This window comes from Eschrichtius robustus, chromosome 3, assembly GCF_028021215.1.
Source record: "Eschrichtius robustus isolate mEscRob2 chromosome 3, mEscRob2.pri, whole genome shotgun sequence".
NCBI classification, from domain to species: Eukaryota; Metazoa; Chordata; class Mammalia; order Artiodactyla; family Eschrichtiidae; genus Eschrichtius; species Eschrichtius robustus.
The window spans coordinates 33,296,196-33,315,329 of NC_090826.1; the positions used below are offsets into that span (position 1 = coordinate 33,296,196).

General features: G+C 46.5%; 1 protein-coding gene across 7 annotated transcripts in view; it reads right to left on the reverse strand.

Moving 5' to 3' along the window:
• Positions 1 to 627, reverse strand: part of RIMS3 (regulating synaptic membrane exocytosis 3) — a 39,807-nt gene extending 39,180 nt beyond the window's left edge. For all 7 annotated transcript variants that reach the window (XM_068539623.1, XM_068539631.1, XM_068539624.1 and 4 more), the window contains exon 1: positions 319 to 627. The gene's annotated coding sequence lies outside the window, so the exon portion shown is untranslated. The remainder of the gene's footprint in view (positions 1 to 318) is intronic.
• Positions 628 to 19,134: the final 18,507 nt, after the last annotated feature.

Here is a 19,134-nt window from a genome sequence, read left to right on the forward strand (position 1 = left end):
GGAGACAATGCTGTTGAAGACCAGGGCCCCAGGTGCTCTGAGCATCAGCAAAGAACTCAAGACTCTGGGGCCTTCTACTCCATTTTCCGGGCTTCCCCAAACACCTCATGTTCCCTTCTCATACCTTAGCCCCCCAGAGTCATCACACACACTGTGCTCCGCCCCCGGGCCCCCGCAACCCCCGCCCAGACCCTGCACACTTAAGATCCCTACGTGGCGCCTCACGACCAGAGACCCCTCCCCCGCCCCGTGGTCCCCCAGACCTCCGCAACCCCCTCCTCACGTCCACTCCCAGGCGACCAAGGCCTACTGACTTACCCGGAGGTGGGGCCGGGGTCCAGACAGGGAGGGGGTCTCCGCTGGCCGAGGCGACTCCGCAAGGCGGGGCAGGTGCTCCGGCACCCCGCCCCGCGGACCCGGCGGAAGGCGCGGCCCGGTCCCAGGCGCGCTGCGGCCTCCGAGGGGCAGGGGCGCGGGGCGGGGAGGGGCAGCGAGAGAGGCTCACGGGGGCATCGCCCGCAACCGGGCCGGGAAGCTCTACTCCGCCCGCCTGCGCTGCCTGCTCCGCAGCCGCCACGGTTCTCAGCCACCGCCGGGTGCAAAGCCCAAGCCCCGGCTGGCGGGAGGCAAAGAGGGAGGCGGGGCCTGCTGGGGGCGGGGTCTCGGTCGGGGGAGGGGCCATTGGAAGGGGCGGGGCAGGTGGGGCAGGGCTTGTGGTGGTGGGCGGGGCCTAAGGGAATCTGGAGAGTCTGGGTTTGCCGGGTTGGGGCGACCTACGCTAATAAGGCCTCGAAGGGGCGGGGTGGAGAGGATGTCCGAAGCCTCTCCAGGTCTCCAGAACGCTCCTGCTCATGCTTGCCCCCCCTCCACCTCTACATTTTTCTGTTCTTTCTCATCTTCCTTCGCTCTGGGAGACCCTCCAGGACCTCACTGGCACCTCAGTACCCCTGTCACACCCTGGACCAGATCCAGGAATGTCCAGGATGGTGAGAGAAGGGGGAAATCACCTACAAACATCAAATCCAGTTTACAGATGGAAAACCTGAAGCCCAGAGAGGAGAAAAGACTTGTCCAAGTGCCTGCTATGAAGAAAAAGACTTTACGGTGTCCCTTTCAGACAGAGGGTAGGGGAGTAGAGAGTGTCTTGCCCTAAGACCCATGTTAACCTCCCTCCTCTCACCGCCCCTCTTCTCCTAGAACAGTGGTTTTCAACTTGGAGTGATTCACCACCCCCCACCCGGGCCCAACATTTGAGAGTGTCTGGAGACATCTTAGGTTTTCACAACTGGGGGTTGCTACTGGCATCTAGTGAGAAGAGATGAACGGTGCTGCTAGACATCCCTCAATGCACAGGACACCCCCAAATGTCGCTAATGCCAAGGCTGAGAAGCCCTGCTCTAGGATCTAGCATCTGCCTAAATGGAGCTTCCAAGTGGGCTCCCTGAGCACTGGGACTTGAGGAGGATGCCGTATAAAGTCTCTCCTAGAGTTATGCCTGCCCCCATCTTTCTGTGCTTAACCTTGCTCAGCTGGTCAATTCCACTTTGGGGCTCCAGTGTTCTTAATTCACTCATTTACAGAGCGCACAATATTATTACTATTTGCCTTCCTAATTGTTTGCTGAAGGCAGGCAAAACAAGTAGTCTCCCTGCTGAGGGCATAGATTAAAATGTGAATGGGGAGTGGAAAGGTGTCGGGGAAAAAGGAAAATAATTGAGATTATTTAATAAAAGCGACCCTCCTGGGGATAACTAGCTATACCTTCTACATACCCCTCACCCTATCTCATCCCTCCTCGCCTGGTCTGTGAGAAGGGTAAACTGCGACCCAACAATGTGGTGAGCCTGAAGCTGGGTCCCAACATCTGACCAGTGGTGGAGCTGGGACTCACAATTTTATTCACTTATTAACTAAACTTTTGTTAACATCTAAACTACATCAGGACTACAGCTAAGGCCTGTGATGTAGAACGGTTGCTCTGGAGCAGCAAGGAGGATTAGATTTGGGGAGGGGGGACAAGATGGAGGGCAGGGAAGTAGCTGGAATGATGGTGGAGGTGAAGGATGAGGAGAGCAGAGCCTGTGAAGATTTGGAAGAGAAGGGAGGAATCAAGATTTCTCTGTGCTGCTCCCATGCACCCCATCACAGAGACATGTAAACCAGTGGCTGCCTTGGGAATCAGGTTCCGCTTGCACATCTGATGAAAATTTGGACTTTCCCTCTGGAGAAATGTGCAGACGACACTTCACATATAATTTCAGGGGTTCCAAAGCTCCATAACAGCTACCAGAAGGATTGGTCAGGGGGTTAGGGGTAGGGGTAGAGGTTGATTCTTTTACACACACACACACACACACACACACACACACACACACACATACATATATATATATATATATATATATATTTTTTTTTTTTTTTTTGGCTGCATCTCATGGCTTGTGGGATCTTACTTCCCCAAACAGGGTTTGAACCCAGGCCTGGCAGTGAAAGTGCTGAGTCCTAACCACTGGACCACCAGGGAATTCCTGCACCTTACCTGATATTAAAACCTATTATAAAGCCAATGTATTTAAAGCAGTATGGTATTGAGGCAGACCTAGAGGAATCAGTGAAACAAAATGGAGAACAGAAATGGACAACCACGCAAGGGAATTCCGTGTAGGATAAAGATAGCACTTCAGGTAAATGAGGGGAAATATAGGACTTTCAACAGATGGGTGGAATATCGGGCAAGTTATTTGGGAAAATAAGAGAAAGCTGTGTCCTTACCCTACACGGGAATAAATTACAGGTGGAGCTCATATTTAAATTATAACACCATAATGTACAAGAAGAAAACATTGAGGAATGTTTTCACAATCTGGGGGATGGAAAAGACTTTCTAAGCATGATGAAACCTGGACGCCAAAGGGAAATCATAAATTTGACTATAAAAACTACAAAACTATAAAAACTTCTACAGAGAAGTGATCATACTCAAGTTTGAAAGACTTGAATGACAAACTGGAAGGGATACATCTCAGTTGCCCTCTACTTTTGCTTCCTCTGGCCCGCCAGCCCCTCCCCCAAGCCGCGAAGGGCATGAGCGGAAGGGACGGCCGTGGCTGTGACAGTCAAGGCCGAGTACATCGCAGAGGCTCCTCCCACGACACCCTGGCCGGCGCCCACCTGTTCAGGGGCCGGGAAGCCCCGGAAATCCCAGCCGGGCCATCTGGGTCCACAGCAGGTGCTTTAGCAAAACGGAGCCAGAGTCCGCGCCGAGGCTGCTCACCACTTCGCTCCTGTGGCCATACTGGGAACTGCAATCCTCGGTTCAGTTCATGCAGCTTCCCAGAGTTAAGGCGGGAATATTTTTCTTAATATAAATAAGAGTTAAATTTTTGAGGAAGCTAACAGTGTTCCAGGCATTGTGCTAAACACATAAAATAGAATATTTCCTTTGACCCTTAAAACAACTCTTCTAGGTGCGTCCACTGTATTATCATTTGACAGATGAGGAAACAGGATTTGACAGAAGTAACTTGCCCAGTCTCTAAGTGGTGGCGTAGGGATTCAAGGTCCGACTCCTCGCCCCACTTTTAATGCAAGAAAGCCAGGTTCTTGGCGAATTCAATAAAACAAAGTTTTTTGAAGTTAACCTTGATCAGGCCTCATCCCAGGTGCTGGCAATTCAGAATTGAGAAAAACAGCCATTAGGAGAGACAGGCAGAGAAATATTTCTGATTCAGTGAATCCCGGAAACAGCAGAGAACATGTTAATCCTGGTAGGGGTTGGGGCAGAGGGCAGGGATCCCAGAGATGTCCTTGAAGCTGTGGAGTTTGAGGGAGGGGGAAGGAGTGGGGTAGAACTTACAAGCCCACTGCAAGAAGGAAGAGTGAAGCTTTGGGAAGGAGCAGTGGTTTATGTGCCCTGAGTCTGGGGTAGCTGGAGATGAGGCTGGACAAGTACACAGGACCAAGCTAGAGTTTGGGTTCAGAGGAGTTAGGGCACAAAGATTTTGAGAACTTTTCCATGTTTCTGTTGACTTGGTCTAGGGACCACCTGCTCTGCCAACCCAGCCTGCCTCGTTCCTCCCAGATGCTCCCCACCTGGGGTCAAGGTACCAGTTGCCTAACCCAGAAACCTGGGAGTCACTCTTAACTCTTCTGTTATCTTCACCTCCATCCAGTTAATTATCAGGGCCTGCCCAATCTACCTCTTAAATACTCCCCAGGTTCACTGTCTGCTCTCCATCCCTGTGGCCCCTCCCCTCCCTCCAGATGGCCTTCCTCACTCCTGAATCCAGCTGCTGGCAGTGACTAGGGCTCACCACCTCCAAACTTTCACATAAGAGAAATCCTTATAAAGCAAATCTGACCACATTCCCTCTCCTACTGAAAACCCTTTCACTTTTATATATAGAATGGATTAACAACAAGGTCCTACTATAAAGCATACGGAGCTGTATTCAGTATCCTGTAACTATTACTATTATTGTTATTATAATTAACACTTATGGAAAATTTATGTCCTAGGACCTGTTCTAAGGACTTTATACATAGTAACTCAGTTAATCCCCATAGCAGGAAGCATGGGTGATGTTCTTCACCAGATCAGGGGAGCCCAGAGGAGGACCAGGTGGGGGAGATGCTGGACGTGTTCAGATTCAGGTACGGTGGGGCATCCGGATGAGGGGCTGCAGAAGGAGCTGATTAGGTCTGGAGTTCAGAGGAGAAATTGTGGCTGGAGACATAAGATTGAAATTGTTGGGACTTCCCTGGTGGCGCAGTGGTTAGGAATCCGTTCGAGCCCTGGTCTGGGAAGATCCCACAGGCCGCAGAGCAACTAAGCCCGTGCGCCACAACTACTGAGCCTGTGCTCTAGAGCCTGCATGCCACAACTACTGAGCCCGCACGCCTAGAGCCTGTGCTCCGCAACAAGAGAAGCCACCGCAATGAGAAGCCCGCACACCGCAACGAAGAGTAGCCCCCGCTCGCTGCAAACAGAGAAAGCCCGCGTGCAGCAACGAAGACCCAACTCAGCCAAAAATAAATTAAAATAAATAAGTAAATTTATTTTTAAAAAAAGAAAGAAATTGTTGGCAAATACATGAAAATGGGACAACAATCAACCCGTCTGGAAAAGGTAGGAGGAAGGAGATAGCTAGATGCTTTTTAAGGTTTCTCCTGGTAGAAGAACATGTGTAGGATTCCAAGTGTTGAGGTTGGTAGGACCCCAGAGACAAAGAGAAAAAATCCACGTGGCCTGAAAAACTTGACAGATGCTCCTTGGAGGCTGTCTGTTATTCTTTCATCTGACTTTCTTTTACTGAGCAGCTACTATGAGCCACATGCTCTGCTGGAGATGGAAGGGTCAGAAGATCCAACCCCTGTCCTCAGGGACTCCACAGCCTGGCAGGCAAAGGACAATTCCAAAATAGGAATCCAAGTGCCCTAAGGCAAGCCTGGGAGACCTAGGGATGCGTCCTGGAGGACGTGCCATCCAAGACAAGAGCGGACGGTCAGCAGAAGAAAGCTGTGTGGGGAATCCGGGCAGAGAGGATTGTTCATGTGGTTATTTTAAAGATTCTCATTCCTCTTGGATTTTCCACTTTGGACTCTACTCATGTGCCCTGAGAGTCCATTGCAGGTGCTGGGAACCAGACAATAGTACTTGCATCTCTTAGGCTGTGTTGAATTTGCCTTCCTCTCCTGGTTCCTTCTCCTCAAAACTCTTCCTGCCTCAACTCTACCCTCCCTGTCAGGGCTTGGATGAGGGTGGGGCAAGAGAGGCACCTAGGGCACAAATTTAGGGAGGCACTCACTCTCAGGGGCATGCAACAGCTCCTGGCCCTGCACCCTGCTCACACCGGTACTGTTCACACATGTGGCTCCTTCTGTTTACAGTGACCCTCCACCCACCCCTATCCTGCTCCAAGGCTCAGCTCAGCTCAGCTATCACCTCCTCCTGGATGGCTGCTGCTCTCCCCAGGCATCCCTGCCTCCTCCCTAGGCCAAGGTGGTCCTCTGTGCTCCAACAGCATGGTGAAGGCTGCACAGCACAGTGCTTGCCAGAGCAGGCTTTGGCATCAGAGCCCTGCTGTGCTGTTTATTATCTGTGAACTGCTCTCTGAGCCTGTTTTCACATGTGTCACACGTGGTGCCGACTCCACAGGGGAGCTGTAAAGATTAAATGAGAAAAATGTATGTAAAGTGATCAGCAGTGATTGGTACAGGGTACTCGGTAAGTGGTAGCTATTAGGACTTTGTTTATACTTCTAAAGCACTCATACACTTAAAGATGTAATCTAGTTATTTTCCTGCCTCTGTCTTCACTATATCATAAGTTCCTTGGGGCAGGGAGGAGAAGGAGAGGAAGGAGGAGGAAGAAGACCTTCACGGATGACATTTAACAGGCTTGTCTGCTACACAACTCAAGGAAAGAAATGACAAATCCTCTGGGGAAAGTTCTGGGCAGGAAATCTGGAGCTTTGGGCTCCAGTCACGTGGTCCCAGGGATGGCACCGTGCCTGCCAGACTCACATCCAGTCTGAGGAAAAGCTCCCCAGACCACAAACACAGTTGGGGCCGTGCTTTAGACTACTTGGCCCCTCCAGCTTCTAGATGTAGCAGATGGGGGCCAGCACAGAGCCAAGGGTTGCCGTCTCATATATTAGCTGGTGACCTTTAACTAATGGCCCAGCACAACAATCCAAGACAGGGCAATTAGAGGCTCTCTTGAACCAAGGAACAGAAAGAAATGGTCAGGCAGCAGAGGGAGGTGAGGTAGGGAGGTCAGGGACAAGCGCGCCTGAGCCAATGAAGCCACATGCCAGCGAGCGGAGATAAGAAGGAGCAGGGACCAGGAGTGAGCAGCAGCCTGGCAGGAGGGAGGGAGGGAGGGAGGAGGAGGGAGGAGCAGTGCAGTGCAGAGACGGGGAGGGTGTGGGCAGAGGGAGCATGAACAGAGCAGTGAGTCCTAGAGCTGCCTCGTTCCTGCTGGTGTGTCAGTGTCAGTCCTTACGAGAAACTCCTTTACATGTGAGTTGGAGGAGTTGGTTTCTGTCCCTTGCAGCCCGTTGAGCCCGACTATTTGTTACCTTGGCAAGTCTTTGCCCCTCACTGGGCCTCGGTTGAACTAGACCATCTCTAAGGTCCTCCCCAGATCAATGTTCTCTTTGAACACGACATAGGATGGTTTTTAGACTGTGGGCAACTGAGTTCAGTATTAGTTACAGCATGCCCATGACATCCTGGGTCCCCAGATAGCTTGGTGGCTGGTTAACGAGCCTGGAGGAGGATCCAGCACACACCGGCTTTGAACCTCAACCTCCCTCTTCCATTGCATTCTTTGTTGGATCACAGAGGAACTGAGGAACCAGGCCTGGTGTTTCTCCAGCATCTTTTGGCTGTTGAATGCCCTACCTGCCCCCTGAACACTTTCCTGGACCCATGTCAGCATTTCAGAGGATTCCAGTGCCAGGTCTGCTCCAAAGAAAGTGCCACTCCAGGAAGAATTTGAACAAAGAAAGTTTCCTTTTTTGGTGTTAAGATTTCTTGCCTTCCAGCTGTTTGGCTCTCAGCCTGTGCCCTGCCTTCATCCCTCTAAGCTAACAACTATGTTGATAATAACACTTTCTTGCTTTTGTATGGGGCTTTGTACTTTTCAGGACATTTTCATGCTTGCTGTCTTATTTGATACTCACAGAAACCCAGGGAGGATGGGCAAGAAGGAGGGGTAGATGGTAACACCTACCATTTTTCCCATCCCATCCATCCCCTTAAAACGATTTATTTTAAAAGAATTTAGAAAAATTATCCCTCTGCTCTTTTTCAAACAGATGGAAATGTTGAGACTGAGCTTGATTAAGTGATCTGCCCAAGATCACAGAGCAAGTTAATGGCTGACTGGATCTAGGTTTCCAATCATGGATCATACTTAAGTGGGACTGACTTAACACCATCGTGCAAGACGCTACTGGCCGTGGCAAGGGGCCTCTGAGAGAAGTGGTGTTTTTGGCATGGCTGCCCCTTTGAGGCCTCCAGGAGTTATCCACAGCCTTACCTCTCCAGGCCCTCAAGAGACTTGACTACCCCCCAGTGGCCTGGGTAGCAACAGGAGCTCACAGAAGTGAGCCAGGTTAGACATAAGGATTCAGTAACAGTTCCTCTGGTATCAGCCAGGATAAATGTCGTTAAAAGAGTCAGTTTTCTTGTTTTGACTGCAGAGCACTTGGGGGGAGGTAAGACAGGAAACGTTGAGAACCACAGGTCTATCCCTCCATCAGCTCCTCTGAAAAAGAGGATGCAGAGGTCATAGTCCCTGCCCCTCGTCCCTCCCTAAACTCTACTCTGCAGCAAGGGCACCCTATCCCAGCTTGTCCATTTTGGGCCCCCTTGCCAACTGTGCTCCTTGCTGTATTCCCACCCCATCATTCCACAGCCCATCCCTTTCAGTCACAACGTAGAGTCAAGTTATCTTGGGAGGCAGGCAGTTAAGTTCTCCATCACACAGTTCTAATAGTTAGGGAAAGATGAGGAAGCAAAAGGAGTAGGAGGCTTTCTCTGTGCTTTCCCCAGGGTCTCCCTTGCTCCTGTCCCAATGCTCCAGCAGAGAGCTTAATGTTCTGCTCTGTGGCATCACCCAGCTCAACACCTGCAAACAGCACACCTGGGAAATTAATCATGGCAGTCAGCTAATGGCCAGGGCAGTACCATGTCAGTCAGGCTGAAGACAAGAAAACAGAAAACGTGCTTGGAATTTCAAACAGAGGTAATTTATTTCAGAGAACTGGTTGGCTTGAGGAAGCAAAAGGGTAAGGTGAGGAAGACTAGAGATTAGTAGTTGCAGGAAGCTTCTACCACCCCTAGACCTGGAGGATCAAATGGAAGGGTGTTTACTAGATCCAGAAGTGCACTTGCTGCTGATGCTACTGGACTATTGCTTTTGAAATGATGCTGCTGGCAGAACTGCCAGAGGTAACTGGAGCCTAGAGCTATCCCTCCAGTACCACTGACACTTTTGGAAACACTGAAGGTCTCTGAGCCCATAACCACCAGCTGCTGCCAGAGTCTCTAGCGGATGCAGAGAGAAACTGGCTTTGCCTCTCCTCCAGCCATCCCATCTCCAGCCAAACAATTTCCCACCTGTACTTCCCATTGGCTGAATTTGACAGGAAGCCAGCTAGCAAGGGGAGTCTGGGAAGTGTACTTTTCAGGGCCTTTCAGGGCCTGGCACTCTTCAGTACAAAGCAGAGCATGGAAAGGCTAGATTAGAGCTCAGAGCAAATAGGCAAATGACCAGCACAAATGTTATTGAAACTTACAACTAATTTTGGCACCTCAAAGACCATGTGTATTGGACATTAGTTGATTACCTCATTTCTCCATTTCCCCCTTTGCAACAGCCCCTGATTTCCTTTCTAGGATCCATGTGTTTCCAGGAAGCTGACTCCATCAGGGAAGAGGAGGGGTGAGCTGGTCAATCTCACTGGCCAGAATGATTGGTTCAGGGTGGTGGTATGAACTCAGCCTGTCCAATCATAGTGAATCTCAGGATTTTCTTCTCAGGAGGAAAGAGTAGCCCAAAGACTAGGAGACTAATGTTTAGGCACATATGGAATGCACATGCTGTAGCCACTGCTTAGGAAGCTCTGGCATACTTCATCAGGCTCATGTCCCTTAGGGTGCCTACTATTGGTCACAAAGCAAGACCAATTTACAAACATCATAGAAGAGAAAGAAAGTTCTAGGAATCAGCCACTCTCCTCATGGTCTCATCCTGGATCAGTGGCTTTAAAATATGTTTTACTGTACCCTCAATAAGAAATAAACTTTGCAGTATACATGTAGCTGGATATATAAGTGAAACAGAAGTTTCACAGTAGTTTTCACAGTATTTACCCTTGCTATGTGTAATTAGTTCAAATTTTCAATTCTATTCCATTTTTTAAAATAAAGCTGGTTGCAAACTTCTAAGTGATTTCATGGTCTACTAATAAGCTAGGACCTGCAATTTGAAAAACACTGTCCTAGACCATGCCATCATCAATTGCTGCAAAATTTAACTTTTGATTTTAAGCTTCTTAACCTTTATGAACTTTCCTGCTTCTGTATCCATATTCTCTGTCTTCCTTTGCTCTGAAGAAAAGTCTCAGGGTCCCAGCTCCTATCAGAGGTCAAGCTCTACCCAATCTGTGCCAAGGACCCCAAAAACTTACCTCTGCAGATCTTTTCTCTCTTTTGCATTGTCAATTTCTGCCTGTCTACTGGAATACCTAGTTTACAAAATTGCTCTAGAGTTTTCCTTCTTAAAACTAAAACAAACCAACAAATAAAAAGCTTCCCTTGACCCCATTTCAACTCCTATTTCTTAAGTCGAAGGAGAGTATATATGGTTGAATGGGACAGGAAACAGAAGGGTGGCCTAGAGATGAACTCAGTAGAAGGGGTGAGGACCTTGTCAAGAAGGCAAGAAGTGGGCATTCAAGGGAGAAGAAGGCATCATGATTTGTGTAAATGTATAGAAATCAGAAGTGAATTTCGACCCCAGAACTGCCTTCCTTAAACTCCTCTTTTGGCAATCCTCTTGCCTCCCAAATCTTTGCTGCTGGAGCCTAGACTCTGGAATCATGGAACCTCAGGTTCAACTCCAGCCCTGAGGTTTCTGAACTGGTTAACTTTGGATAAATTACATCTCTTCTTTAAGTTTCCTCATCTGTAAAATCAGTCTAATAAAATCTATCTCGTTGAGTGGGCTAAGGATTAAATGAGATCAACATAGGTTAGCTCTTATTATTATCAAGGCTTTCCCCAATCATTATGCAAAAGCTTTCTCCCCCACTAATAATCATTACCCTTGTGACCACTCATTGAGCAATCCCTCTGTGCCAGGCAATATGCTGGGGACCTTACAAACAGGGTTTCCAAGCCAAGAAGGATACCCTGGCACCTTCTCACTGCAGAGTTTTCTCCTTTTGATAACTTAACATTTTTAGAGTGTCTACCATGCACCAGGGAGTGGACTGGCTTACTTGCATTCATTCATTCTACAGATGTTAATTTAACACCTACTATGGTGTCTGGAACTTACTAGATGATGGGGATACCAAGAAGAACATGGCCCTGAACCCTGAAGGGCTCACAATCTAGTCACACAGTAAGTGCTATGTAATGAGGGTATTTTATGAGGTGTTCTTTTCTTCTAGCTTCCTGGTCTAGGCAACCCCATCTTTGGCTCCAGACCCCATGGCTGACTGTTTATGACTCTGTTTTTCTGGCTTGACCTTGGAGCCCTACCTTCAGGACATGCCTTTGGGTTTTTAGCTCCCCATGTGGCCATCAGGATTAAGAGAAAATTTTTGTGTTCCCTGTCTCTCCGTGCCTGGGATCCCCCTCCAGAGGAAAGATACTTAACAGATGTCCAAAAGACAGGTAAATTGCTGGTCTGGCTCACCCCAACACACTGAACACTTCTCTGTCTTAATTCACTCAGTCTGCTAATTGCTAAATCCAACTGACTTTTTGTCCCTTTGCAGAATCTTTTGCCCCTTTCTCTCTTTTTGGTATCCTATGTTGTTTACTGTTCTTTACATCTTTTAACTCTACAGCTCAAAGGGGTCAAGTAATCTGTTCAATTTATAAGAAGCAGAGTTGAGACTTGAACCTAGGTCGGGCTGACTCCAAAGCAGACGCAATAGCCAATATTCCATGCTGTCTTCCCAAGCAGATCAACAGTGTGGTCTGTACTGTCCAATATGTAGTCATTAACTACATACAGTTATTCAATATATTTTTTTTTAAACATCTTTATTGGAGTATAATTGCTTTACAATGGTGCGCCAGTTTCTGCTTCATAACAAAGTGAATCAGTCATACATATACATACGTTCCCACATCTCCTCCCTCCTGCATCTCCCCCCCTCCCACCCTCCCCATCCCACCCCTCCAGGCGGTCACAAAGAACCGAGCTGATCTCCCTGTGCTATGCGGCTGCTTCCCACTAGCTATCTATTTTACATTTGGTAGTGTATATATGTCCATGCCACTCTCTCACCCTGTCACATCTTACCCCTCCCCCTCCCCATATCCTCAAGTCTATTCTCTAGTAGGTCTGTGTCTTTATTCCCGTCTTGCCACTAGGTTCTTCATGACCTTTTTTTTTTCTTTTTTTTCCCTTAGATTCCATATATATGTGTTAGCATACTGTATTTGTTTTTCTCTTTCTGACTTACTTCACTCTGTATGTCAGACTCTAACTCCATCCACCTCACTACAAATACCTCCATTTCATTTCTTTTTATGGCTGAGTAATATTCCATTGTATATATGTGCCACATCTTCTTTATCCATTCATCCGATGATGGACACTTAGGTTGCTTCCATGTACTGGCTATTGTAAATAGAGCTGCAATGAATATTATGGTACATGACTCTTTTTGAATTATGGTTTTCTCAGGGTATATGCCCAGTAGTGGGACTGCTGGGTAAAATGAGGAAAAAAATTCAGTTGCTCAGTTGTATTAGCTGTCTTCAAGTGCTAAATAACCACATGTGGCTGATGATTACTATATTTAACAGTACAGATATAAAACATCTCCATTATTGCAGGAAGTTCTATTGGATAGTGTTGGTTTAGATAAAGTGTAGGATAGCATTGGGTTAGATAGTGTTCTGTCCTCAGACCCCTTCTCTTTCCCCCCTTATTTATTCTCAGAGAGTGGGCAGCCATTGGTTGGTCTGCCCAACTCTCCGCTCCCACTTTTCTATCCCTACGCGCTACCACACCTTCATTCACAGGCTTACAGTAGCTACAGCCATGTGTATACATGATCCTGTACTTCATAATGATGTTGATTGGTTCAGGGGCAAACTTCTGGCTAAAGTTAGTCCAAGGAACAGCTCTCTCTCCCAGGAATTTGAAATTGAACCCAAAAATCTAGTCACCTGACTGATCTCTTTAATGTAGGTGACCTGGGATCTAGGGATAACCACATTTTCTTTGATTTGGATTGGGAAAACTGGTCTTTAGGGAACTAAAGAAATGACAAAAACAGTTACACATATTGGAGAGACTTGGATCTCAGAGCCCAAAGGATGTCTGGGCACTGTGTCCTTCTCTTTCTCTGAGCTCTGCCTTCCTCTGTGATGCCTTCATGCTCAGGCAGACTCTGTCCATAAAGCAGAAATGATAGCCACCTACAGATCTTTATGGCTCAAGACCTACAGAAGAAAAGTCCTGTCTCTCCTATATTTCACACCTTTAGGAAGGCCTTGCTTAGCTTAGTTTGGGTCATGTGCCCACCTGTTCAGAAACTGTGATCTGTCTAAGCAAGGGTTCCTAGAAAACAAAGCCTGAAGAAGGGGTTAAGTGCTAAAGCTTTATATGGGATGCACAATCCTAGGGCAGTGAGGATAAAGGGATAGGGAAAGCAGGAAAAGACGGCAAGCAATGCAAGGAAATGTTTGCTGCTATTTCTTTACAATGAGCTGTGAAGAGACACATCTAGTCTCTGGACAGGTCTACCCACTTGGCCATGCAGAATGCCTATAGATGGGTTGTATAGAGAAACTATACCTTGAAAGAGTCCATCAGAGGAAGAAAGGGAGAGTGGATTGTTCCCCCATTAATCATAGTTGGCCCCATGGGCAGTTAAATCTCCTGTACTTCTAGGTTGCTTCATTGACCCCTTCAGCAGCTGCTTAGGAAGCCAGATCTCATGCTCTGTGAGGTGGTGTGTCCTCAGGGTCTGGAAATTGCAGGAGAAGCCAGAGAATCCATGTTTGCAACTAGTTGGCCTCAGGAAGTGGAACTGTGAGGCCTCACTCAGAGTTGGTCAGCCACGTCTGTGGTTGAGGTGGACCAAGCAGCTGATGGTCTGGGAGCCAAATGATGCAGAGAGATTCTGAGGAGGCACTGGGCCAAGATGTGGGGATCATTATGATTGGTCAGACTGGGTCATAGGCTTACCCCTATGGCTGATGGGGTGTAGAGGAGATACTACGATCTCATCCTCCCTCCCCTCATGTCAGTTCAGATCCTCAGAAAACAGACACCTAGACAGGGTTAAATGCAAGAAATTTATCATGGAAAACACCTGTGAGGGAAAATGGGGGCAAGACCTAAAAGAGACCGGGAGAGGACCATCTGACAGTGAGACAGGTCTGACCCTAAGTGAAGAAGAAAGAAGGCAGGAATTCCAGGTGGAAGCACCTTAGACTGCCATGCAGCTCCAAGGAAAGGTTGTGAGGTCACTGAGGAGTCCTTGAGCCAAAGCTGTCCATCAGAAGAGTGTCACTTACCCCAGGAAGAAGCCTGTCCAAAAATCCCTGCTGTGCTCAGTCATCGGCCAGGAGTAGCTTGTGGGAAGTGAGGCCTGGGGGTGAAGGGCAATGGATTTCAGAGCTCAGCAGCTGGGCTGCAAGTAGAGTGCCATTACCATTGGAAAGGGCAAGGGTGTTGAGCAGGCAAGACAACAATTGTCCATCCTAGAGCTTACAATGTCCCACTCGCCATGCTCTGGAGAAGTCCAGAAGTCTGCATCTGGAGACTACCATCCTCCCATGTGGGAAACCTGGGGGTCATACTACACACCTTCATTTCTCTTGATCTTCACCCCTACAGCAGCTGATCAACAGTCCAGTCCTTCCAATCCTACGTTGGCAATATCACCGCTGCATTTGTATCTTCTTCCCTCCATTCTCACTGCTACACATGTGCTCAGGCTCTTGTTACATCTTGTCTGATATGTTGTGGAAGTCTCTAACTGGTCATTCTGCAACCCTATTCCATCCTGTTATCTCTGCCAGATAGTCCTTAAACACAGTTTTGACCATGTCACTCCCCTCTGTAAAAACTTCTATCGCTGGGAATGTAAAACGGTACAGCTGCTGTGGAAAACAGTACAGTGGCTCCTCAAAAAATTAAACACAGAATTCCCATATGATCCAGCAATTTCACTTTGGGGTATGTATCCCAAAGAATTGAAAGCAGGAACTCAAACAGATATTTGTACACCAATGTTCATAGCAGCATTATTCACAATAGTCAAAAGATGGAAACAACCCAAATGTCCATTGATGGATGAATGTATAAGCAAAATGTGCTATATATGCACAATGGAATACTATATTCAGCCATAAATACAAATGAAAGTTTGGTACGTGCTATGACATGGATGAACCTTGAACACATTATGCTAAGTGAAATATGCCAGATACAAAAGGACAAATATTGTATAATTCCACTTATATGATACACTTAGAATAGTCAAATTCAAAGGGAGAAAGTAGAACAGTGGTTCCTAGGAGCTGGGGGAGGGGAGGATGGGGAGTTATTGTTTAATGGGCACAGCGTTTCAGTATGGGATGATGAAAATATTCTAGAGACAAATAGTGGTGATGGTTGCACAACGATGTGAAAGTACTTAAATTCTATGAACTGTACTCTTAAAAGGGATTAAAATGGTAAAACAAAATAAAAACAAAAAAAACTTCCACCACTAACTCTCCTTAGCAGAAAATAAAACCCAAGAGCCTTAATCTGACCACAATGTATTTTTCCAGATGATTCTTCTTCCTTATCCTCTTATTCTATATTTCCTCCATCAATTCCCTGCTTCCTATATTTGCTCTAGTGGCCACCTACACATGGCATGCTCTTCCCCTAATTCTACTCATTTTTTAAATGTCACATCCTCACAAATCTTTCCTGAACTCTTCCCACTATTTCATACTAAATGGAAGAAATCTCTCCCTTTTTGAACTCCCACAGCACGTGATTTATATCTTTCTTTAGCACTTACCGCTCTTCTTTGAGATCAAAGAAGGCACACAATGAGATAGAGGGGTGTAGCTTAAGGTAGTCCAGCTGGTTGTCTAGACAGGTCCCTCTACAGTTCTAAAACTTTAAGGAATTTACCATCATCCCAGAACTGGTCCTCAGCCTTGCAAACTCAGAAGCCTGATTTTAATAGTAAGCACAGAATGGAACCATCTCCCAGGGGGCCTCTTGTATTCTCTAAGTTCACAAAAACTGATAGCTACATAAACCAGAATCCAATAGATTAATTTACAATGAAAAATGCAATTATCAAAAGAACTTGGATCCTCTAGGTGACAGATCGCTAAATTCTGTCCCTGCAGGCAATACAGTTGCTGGGTGCGCACAGAATCACGCCAGGAAAGCACATTGATCTTAAGAAGCATTTCTTAGCTGAGGCAGGCTGAGATATTCTCACCCACTATAGGGATGACATGGACAAGGAAATGTTAATGCCCAGGTCGGCCTGACTGAGACAGGGCTCAGAGGGACAATGCTAATGCTTGCCTCTGTGACTGCACTGTTTTGAGTTGTCATGGCTGATTAAGCCCTTTGGTTCACAGACTCTCTCTCCAAATAGGACACAGAATGATTGGTTGACAAGATTGATTAGGCTTCTGTTTATTAAATTACAATCACATCTGCCTTGAGATTCCTTTCATATGAACTGGATCAGAGTCTGGTTTATTTTTTGATCATGCTTGTAGCTAAGCTCTTGGCTTACCCCTACAGATAGCTAATTTCAGAACTGTATTTGCTAGTTCAGGCCAGCTAAGTTATGTTGCAGTAACAAACAACTAAAACAATCTCGGTGGCTTATAGCAAAGGTTTATTTCTTACTCACATTACATGTCTTGTGCGTTAGCTGTGGCTCTGCACATCTTCATTCTGGGACCAAAGCTAGAAAAGCAGCTCTATTTGCAACATGATCCTCTCAGGGCTGAGGAAAAATATGGTGGAATCATGAGATGGCCCATACATTTCTGCTCAGAACTGGATCAAGCTATTTCTACTCACATTTCACTGACCAAAACAAAGCCTAGCTTGATGGCATTAGGGTGAGAAGTATAACCTCCTAGGGACAGGCCAGATGGGGAGGGTTTTAGAAAAGGAAGGGCAGAGAATATTATTGATAACCACAGTCTACAGCAAGGACTAATATTCAGCCTGTATGTACTAGTGTGACTGTTGCCAGTTATAATACCAACTATTGGGCTTCCCTGGTGGCGCAGTGGTTGGGAGTCTGCCTGCTAATGCGGAGGGCACGGGTTCGGGCCCTGGTCTGGGAGGATCCCGCATGCCGCGGAGCGGCTGGGCCCGTGAGCCACAGTTGCTGAGCAGGCGCGTCTGGAGCCTGTGGTCCGCAGCAAGAGAGGCCGCGATGATGAGAGGTCCGCGCACCGCGATGAGGAGTGGCCCCCACTTGCCGCGACTGGAGAGGGCCCTCGCACAGAGGCGAAGACCCAACACAGCCATAAATAATAAATAAATAAATAAATAAATAAATAAAAATTAAAAAAAAAGAAAAAGACCTGCATTTAAAAATATATATATATATAAAAAAATAATAATAATACCAACTATTAAAATACTGAAATACTTTGGTACTAGCTGGTAAATAGCTGCTGTTTCAACTCTCCTGACAACTCCCCTCCCCTGGGACCTATTTAAAAACTAGCAACTGAAGGGTTAACACCTAGCACAGAGGGATATCTCTTGGACCCTTCCTGGAATTCACATCTGGTAGATCAGTGCTTGAGCAGTACCAGTTGTTAAATATGCTTACTATCACCATTAGCTAATTTCTTCTACTATGTAAATTTTTATTAGTTTAATTCTGAGGGCAACCTGATTTCCACGCTCCGGGAGGGAAACTGACTGCAGCCCCTATATACTGTCAATACTTAATTATAATAATGATAACTAATAATACTAATTTGTGCTGCTTCCTGCACATTTTTCTTCTCTTTCACAAGCACAGAATATGCAATAATTGCTCAATAAATATTTGTAGAAAGACTTACCTAGCTTTTTCCCATTAGCTAAGCTTATCTATCTCAACATACTATTTCTTGAGTCTGTTTTTAATTTTTTACGCCATTTCTCAGGTCTGAAAAATCATTATCACTAACTTCTTTATAACACTTTTGCAATTTACAAAGCACTCTCCCTTATGCGATTTCATTCCATCTCCCCAACGCTCCCAGGAGGTAGGAATTAGATCATTTTACAGATGAAGAAATCGAGACTCAGTGAAGTCAGGTGTCTTATAACTAGTTAGGTTTTGTTCATTCATTCATCAAATATTCATTGAATGCCTGAAGTGAGATTTATTAAAGTTGCAGTTGAAAGCAATTTTCCTGAGTTCAAGTCAAGGGTTTATTCCACTATTCTCAACTACTTTATCACCAGAGTCATAAACTCAAAGGAAGGAAATAATAATAGTGTATTGATTTGATTGTTGGGGACCCCTGCAACACAAGTCTCAGAAAGGCTGTAAGGTCATTTGTAAAATTCAAGGTAACCACCAGCAGGAGCAGTCTCACTTCTCTTTGTGCCTGCAAACGGTCTCACTGTAGATAATTCTACTCAATACATATTTGATGCAGTTATCTACAGGTTTGGGGGCTATTTAAACTGAGTTTCAACACTTACTAGCTGCGGAGCCTTGATCAATTTCACCTTCTTTGCGCTTCAGTTTTATCACCAGTGAAATAAAAATAATGCTGATGCCTTCGACCAAATAGTTGTGGAGATTAAAGCAGTAAAGTATGAAAAAGATATAATGTCCATTGCAGTTTAGTTTCCAATTGTTTTTGAAGAAGTTTTAAACTCTGCATTCAAGTGAGAAAAGCAATGTCCATGTCGACGTAAGGTTACAAGTGACCGCTATTGGGAAGTGCTGCTCTTTATTTTGGAGTATATCATTTTACAGTTTTGGTGCTATAGCCCTTCTTTTACGGTACTGGTAGCTATCATTAAAGGCGCACTTAATTTGGCATTCCCACGTCGCCCTCCAGCCCCCAGCTTTGCTTCCGCCCAAATTAAAATAAAAAACTCACAAAAACTTCATTCCCCTAAAATTCAAAAGCGTGCGCGCCACAGCAGAGGTCCACAAAGGTAGAACGCTCTACGCAGATCACTACTAAACGCCTCCGGATCCCCCAAAGGGGGCGGGGTCAGAAGGTTCTCGCCTCTCATTCCGCCTCACCAAGTCATCGCCCCCTTCTCAATTCTCGCGAGACTTCAAGCAACTAAGCTTCTGCGCATTAAAGACACTGGGAGTCGAAGCGCCAAGGGAGGGGAAGGGGGAGGGGGAGGGAAGGGGGAGG